At 35.0% G+C, this 7,390-nt stretch overlaps 1 non-coding gene across 1 annotated transcript; it reads right to left on the reverse strand.

Annotated features, from left to right (window-relative positions):
* Nucleotides 1-6,405: 6,405 nt before the first annotated feature.
* On the reverse strand, nucleotides 6,406-6,569 carry LOC141424326 (U1 spliceosomal RNA). The gene has a single exon (XR_012449276.1). It is a non-coding gene; the product is annotated as a U1 spliceosomal RNA (small nuclear RNA).
* Nucleotides 6,570-7,390: the final 821 nt, after the last annotated feature.

Here is a 7,390-nt window from a genome sequence, read left to right on the forward strand (position 1 = left end):
TTTCTGGTGATTAGAGCCAAACCCAGGACCCTAGATGCCAGGCAAGCACTCTACCATTAAGCCATATCACCAGCCCCTGAAATTGATACAACAAAATTTTAATATAGTTTGCTTAGGAAACAAATTATAAAATTGTGATTTATTTAGAAGATGAAAGAGAAAAGATTGCAATTTAAAATTGCAACTGAAGATTTCAACATCTAACACCTTCTGTAAATTATATCATAAAACAAGGATGAATCTAAGTATCTTTCACTTGAACATTTAGAAATTTATGAAACACATAATGCTAAGTTGATAAAGGTACAACTAAGCAAACTTTTAAAAATTTACTCAGGTGTCTTAAAATTTTATTGGAAAAATGTGGGTTATAATAAAAAGATACATAACTTTATACTACAGAAGGTTACTCTTCTTGGCAATGTTTCTTTATTCCAAACAAGAAAATGAGTTATATGCTAAGTGTTTTTCTTCTCAATTAAGAAAGTCACACATTCAACATATCAGTGGTCATGATTTCTTCAACCTATTCAAAATAAAGACATTGGAGTTCTCACAGTGCACACGCACAGGTGTCTCAGTGGGTTTCATTCACTTTGTAGCTGACTTGTCAATGGCAGGAAAAATAGGTTTGATTGGATTTGGCAATAACTTCCCTCCAACAATATTTTCAAGAGACAGTTTTGTTCAGGGTTGAATTCCCAATTATTTCCTGCTGTAAAAGCAAGATAAAACAAGATCTCCAGCATTAAATGTAATTAGCTTTTCTATTGACTTGCTCTTAATGTTAAAATCATATTCTTTTGAGGGGAAGAGCAGACAAATACCACTCATTCTCACTTACATTCTAAAATCATTGAATACTTAGTGCATTTGCTTAGCTACTTATTTTGTATCTCTGATAGCAAAGCTCTGGCAAGCTCTGTGATCAAAGTACTAAAGAGTCAGGACACAGGATGTAGCAGAAATGATATATTGAAAATATTAAATTAATATATTGTACATTTTATTCTTCTATAAATCATGCTCCTTTCTCAGCATTTAAATATTATATTACTCAAAGACAAGGGGATACACCTATGTTCATAGCAGTATTATTCACAATACCTAAAAAGTGGAACCATTAATATATGAATGGATAAAGAAAATGTGGTATAGGGAAACCATGAAATATTACTCAGCTTTAAAAATAAAATAAGTTCTTACATGTACTACAATATGAATTATCCTGTCCTCAAGGACCAGTTACAAAAAAGACAGATACAATGTTATTCCATTTATATGAGATATCTAGAGTAGTCAAATACATAGAACCAGGAAATAGAATGGCGATTGCCAGGTGGGAGAGGGGACAATGGAGAATTATTTGGTGAATATAGACTTTTAGTTTTGCAGGATGAAAATTACCAAAGATTGGTTACTTAACCATGTGAATATACTTAATACTACTATATTGAATCCTTAAAAATTGTTAAGATACTAAACTTGTATGTATTCTTCCACCTTTTAAAAACAAATAAAAGTATATTTTTTTAAGGGAAAGGACTGGTGAATATCCTACCAAGAAGGAGAAAGCTAGAAGATACTCTATTTGTAGAAAAATGAAGAAAGTACACATGACCAGACATTGTGTCATTGAACTTTTTGCAACATATGGAAAAGAGAAGAGAAACACATTGGCATGTGCCCTTTATTTCTCTCTTGGAATGTATCCTAACCTAAACATCCATAAAGGGTATGGAAGCAGCTGGGAGTATCAGAGGAGCAGAGGCACACAGGCCCTAGAGCAGACTGGAGGGGCATGGCCTCCAGGAAACCCCACCTCCTTCCTATACACCTTGGGATGCTTTTGCAGAATTTGCAAAGAGTCCAAGATAGTTCTCATCCCCCTCTTCCTGTATGAGAATATCAGAGGTGGAAAAGATCACATATGATGAGAAGATTTCAGACAAGATGCCAGCATGATGTCCTAAGAGATGGATAGCATTTACAGTCACCAGAAAAAGCAGAACACCATTATAATAAGGAAATGGACTCTAAAGTCAGTCTGCCTGAGATTTTGTTTCTGGCTTCTCCACCTTCTAACTATGCAAACTCAAACAAGTTGGTTCACTTTTCTGTACCTCAATTTCACTGCTCGAATGTGGCAATAATAAAACTTACTTAGGCTGGGGGAAGTAGATCAGAGGTAGAATATATGTTTAACACAGGTAAAGCCCTGGTTCAACCCCAGCACCAAAAAATAAAATAATCGAATGAAAATAAAATAAAGTAGAAAATTTACCTCACTTTGTACCTTGAGGATCAAAGAAGTTCATGCTTGTGAAAATCCTAGCTCAATACCTGACACATAGAAATGTCAGTCATTATTTTTTATTATTGAAAGTAAATGTGAGAATGATCAAATATAAATTTCTCAATACTATACAAAGAAACTAACTCAGTCAACTTCAAATGGAAAACCTAAATATTCCACTTTCCATGTGGGTTAGGGTTATTAGACCAAAAAAACCATATTTTTTGCACACTGAGTATAATGCAAGTGATTTTCTGATCCCAGTATATGTGTGATCTTCCAGTGCTCCTAAGCCATGTGCTTATACCTAACTTTTGTGGGATACAGGACAAGAATACAACTGGAGGCCTATTTACCATATGCATGAAGATTTAAAGGACTCAAATCAAGTCAACAAGCTGTTAAGCACATCTCATCCTTTTATTTTTCAAAACTATATTTTCAGTGATTTGAAAATCTAGACTCAAATTTAGAACTAGCATGGAGTTCCATGCTGGAGCCCAGTGAAGCAGGAAAACAGGCCACATTACTAGCCGCAGTCCCACCTCTTTCTTTCTCCACCATCTGTCCTGCAAGAGATCTAATGCACAAGTATTTTGTCAGCCTAGCCCACATGGCCAGGCTCTATATACACTCCTATGAACAACACCCCTTGTCCAAACCTCAGGCCAAAGGATACTGACATCAGCAACAAGGGCCAACTGTCTAGGTATTTGAAGCATGATACAGTCAGGGAATGGGGCACCAGATTTGGTTTGGTGTGTCACTTCAGCCCAATAAACTCCTTGCCCTATAAAAATAGCTTCAGCCAAAGAACCAGAGAAGAATTCACTAATGGAGCCCAGAGTAAGATCTCTCCTTATATACATCTGTAAGTGGTGGTGTACACCAGAAACTGATTCTAAAACCTTCAGTTACAATTAGAGAACAGAGTTACCCAAAGTTAGAGAACATCCCAACCCTAAAAGGGAAAGAATATATGATAAGGCCTGAAACATATTCAACAGATGGAGGAATGATAATGACATAAAAGGTTATCTTTAAGCCCTTTCCTTGATATCAGGCATTTTGAAAAGAAGAAAACACATCATGAGAGGGAAGCCCAGTTCCAATAACAGCAATCCAGGCTGCAAATGCAGTGACCAGGGGACATACAATTTTCTGGTTGATTGTAGGAAACACATTTATCTTACATTTTAACATTTTGAAAGGGGGATGCTTCCTATAATTGATGAAACTTACAATTGCTGTCAGCTAAGCGACAGTTGTGACATAGCTGTTCGTGGCTGTGCATGCATGAATTTGATCATAGCTGTTCACAGTTGACCTAATGTCCCAAGAGCTATGTGCTTAGTTGGCTCTTCACAAGTTGAGTCAAATGTCTATTTAAAATGTCTTCAAAAAGATTACATTGATTCAACACTGAAACAAATTAGTTGTGTGCAAAAAGACAGAAATAGGACATAAATTGGATGTTAGTGACACTAATGTTCATTATTGAAAGAATATGTGGAGTTTCTTATTTGCAAAGTATCAACAAAAGAGAATTAAAAATGTAGATACTCATAAATAGATGAAGCCTTCTAACATTTTGTTTCTGAGTTTATTGGTTAGCTCTTACAATAATAACATACATAACACCATCCCCGAACTCCTTGATTTAAAACAGATCACTTACTGTTACGCATGCATATTCAAGTCAGTTGGACTTCACCTGTTCAGAGTTGAAGTTACCTGGATGGTGGCCTTCTCATGTCTCTGCTCCACATGGTTCTCATCCATTTTCTTGGACCAGCAGGCTGCTGAGCATGTTCTTCTCTTTGTGATTGCCAAATGCCAAAAGAATGAGTGAAGACATTAAAGGTTTCTTGAAGGCCTGGTTTGGAACTAGCACACTATCGATTCCACCCTGGTGTAGAAGACAAGTAACACAGTGCATTAATCAGGAAACAAATCACAAAACCCAGTAGGAGATAAATTTTAAGAGATTTATTATAAGGTTTTGGTTTATAAAATTATGGAATGTATGTGACTAGGTAACTATGAAATTCATATGGTTGAGTGGAAGATAGGGTTGAAACACTTGGGAAAGGCTGAAACTAAAGTCTACAGATGGAAATTCTTCTCTGCTTTTAAGGCCTTCCAGCTGATAGAATCAGAATCTCCAGGATTATCTAGGATAACATCCCTTACATTAAGTCAGCTGATTGTGAATGTTAATCAGTTTTACAAAATACCTTCATAGTGACATCTAGCTTAGTGGGGGGTTTTTTTGGATAACTAGGGACTCAAGCCAAGGGATCCTTGACTAAAGCTAAAGGCTGGAGAAATATTCTTTACTTCTTTGGTGAATGAAACAGAAATGTTACATAAGAAAGGATACAGGTATATGAGGCAGGAGCAACACATGGGTACAAGATTCAATCGACACACTGGCATGCACTGAAAGACTGCCTACCATACATCAACACAGGCAACTGAAGACAAGTTATAGAATCTTTCAGAATGAAGACATTTCAGTGCAATGAAAGGCCATTGTGAATGAATGATGAACTCTGTGGATATTATTGTGTACAGTAGACTCTTGGTATCTGCAAGTATACGGTTCCAAAGAGACTGCTACTAAGGAAAAACTGTGAATTCTCAGGATGCATAGAATTCAGTACTGTACTGAAGATGCTTGATTCATTTTTCCCTAATGCCATCTAATTTCCACAAAAGACCTGCTACCTTTCAACTTATCTAAAATTTTCACTTTATCACTTAAATTAAGCACATTAGATACTCTTTTTGGCTTGAGAGGATTATCATGAATTTTACCTTAATTTCTGGGCATCATTTGCTTTTTTGGGAGGCACATTTTCACAAACTTAAGGGCAGAGAAACACAATGATTTTAGTCAGCTCCATATTATTCCCAGTTATGATCCAAACATACCTGGGAATAATATGGAACTGACTAAAATTGTCTACTTCACCTTAGCTGTGTAATGCACATGACTGAATTTAAAATTTTTGTTCTTGAAATTTCTTTTTATTTATTCTATATTCTATTCATAAATAAAATATATATTGTTTATATATTAAATATATTTAAAATGCATTTACTATGTATATTTATTTTGCACATGTTTGGTCATAACTGAGTGTAATAATCTGCAAATAAGGGAGGCTTACTGTACATTATTTGGTAGTTTTTTTAAAATTGTTTTCTGTTAGCATTAATGGTTTTGCAAATAGTGCCCCTTCAGAGGGTAGATAGCTTAGATTTATAAATTATGTGCAAAGTGTGTGTTTTACTGGAAACTATTGGACTCTTTGAAAAGACAACACAAGTAGGAAGGTAGAAACTAAGAGGTTGAGAAGCTACACATCAGTCATGCTGCTCACTACCCAGTCCTATGAAACATTACAAACACTGCAACCAAAAGATTATAGTGATTAAAATCTCCATTCAACAACTTGTAAATCCTAAAGCAGAAACAAAAGAGATATGAAAAATAAGGAAATAAAACTCCTTAAAAAGTCAACAACTCCATAAAATGGACTAATGATAGTGAAGTGGATAAAATCACTGAAAAAGAATTTAAAAGAATGATTATTAAGGATTATCAGCACAAAGGAAGAATTCCAAGTGAATGCAAAAAAATCAGCTGAATGAAATAAAGAAGACAACAAATGCAAAATATGAAAGAAGAATTCAATAAAGATATAGAAATCCTGAAAGGATCAAATTAAAATTCTGAAAATGAAAGTCACAGTAAGTCAAGTAAAAACAAATCAGTTACCAATAGACTGGATCAAATAGAAGACAGAATACCAGAGCTCAAAGACAAGGTAGATGACTTACAACATTCAGACAATGATAAGAGAAAAAGAAGAAAGTATGAACAGAATAAGAGTTGTGGGACACTATTAAAAGATCAAACCTATGAATCATGAATATAGAAGAAGAGGTGCAAACTAAAGACAGAGAAAGCATATTCAGTAAAACAAAAGAAGAAAATATTCAAAACCTTGGGAAATAGATGGTTATCCAGACACAGGAGGCTGTTAGAACACCAAATAGGCAAGATCCGAAAAGAACATTTCCACATAATATTTTTTCCCCCAGGAAGAGCGCAAATGCAGTCCCCTTCTACCACAAATTATGCAGTCAAGTTTCCCACATTTGGGGAAATTGCAGGGGTCAGCACATCCGGAGTACAATGGATAAGCCTCACCCTGGGAAAACCACCTTCATGATCATGGTATCTCCCATGCCAGGTAAGTATTCCACATCATGTTAAAGTTAACACACTGCATATATAGAAGAAAGAAAGAATATTGAAAGCTGCACAAGGGAAGCACCAAGTCACATACAAAGGAAAACTCTTCAGAATAACAGAAGATTTCACAGCAGAAAATCTAAAAACAAGCATGGCATGGAATGATGTATTTTAAAGCCCTGCAAGAAAATAACCACCAACATAGATTATTCTGCCCAGCAAAACTATCCTTCATAATAGAAGGAAAATTAAAATCCTACCAGGATAAACAAAAACTACAGGAACTCATGAACACAAAGCTAGCACTAGGAAAAAAAAAACACTTAAAGAAATCCTACACACTGAAGAAGAAAGTAAACACAACTATGAAAATACAAGGAAGAATAAATCTCACAAAATAAGTAGATAAGCAAATGAAGATTACTGAACATTACCAAAATAAAAAAAAAATGACAGGAATTACTCCAGACCTTTCAATAATAACTCTGAATGTCAATGGTCTCAATTCTCTAATCAAAATACACAGAATAGTGGATTGGATTAAAAAACAACACCCAACACCTATTGACAGGAAAAAATACAATTGTCAAAGACAAATGCAGGGTTAAATTAAAGGTTTGAAAAGGTATTCTAAGAAAATGGAACCTGAAAACAAGCAGGAGTAGACTATACTCACATCTAACAAGGAAGACTTCAAGCCAAAATGAGAAGATTTGGGAATGATTCATCAGGAGCATATATCAGTTATAGACATATTCACATCAAATATAGGTATAGTCAATTTCATAAAACAAACACTACTGGACATAAATGCATAGATATATCAC

This window comes from Castor canadensis, chromosome 6, assembly GCF_047511655.1.
Source record: "Castor canadensis chromosome 6, mCasCan1.hap1v2, whole genome shotgun sequence".
In the NCBI taxonomy this organism is placed as follows: Eukaryota; Metazoa; Chordata; class Mammalia; order Rodentia; family Castoridae; genus Castor; species Castor canadensis.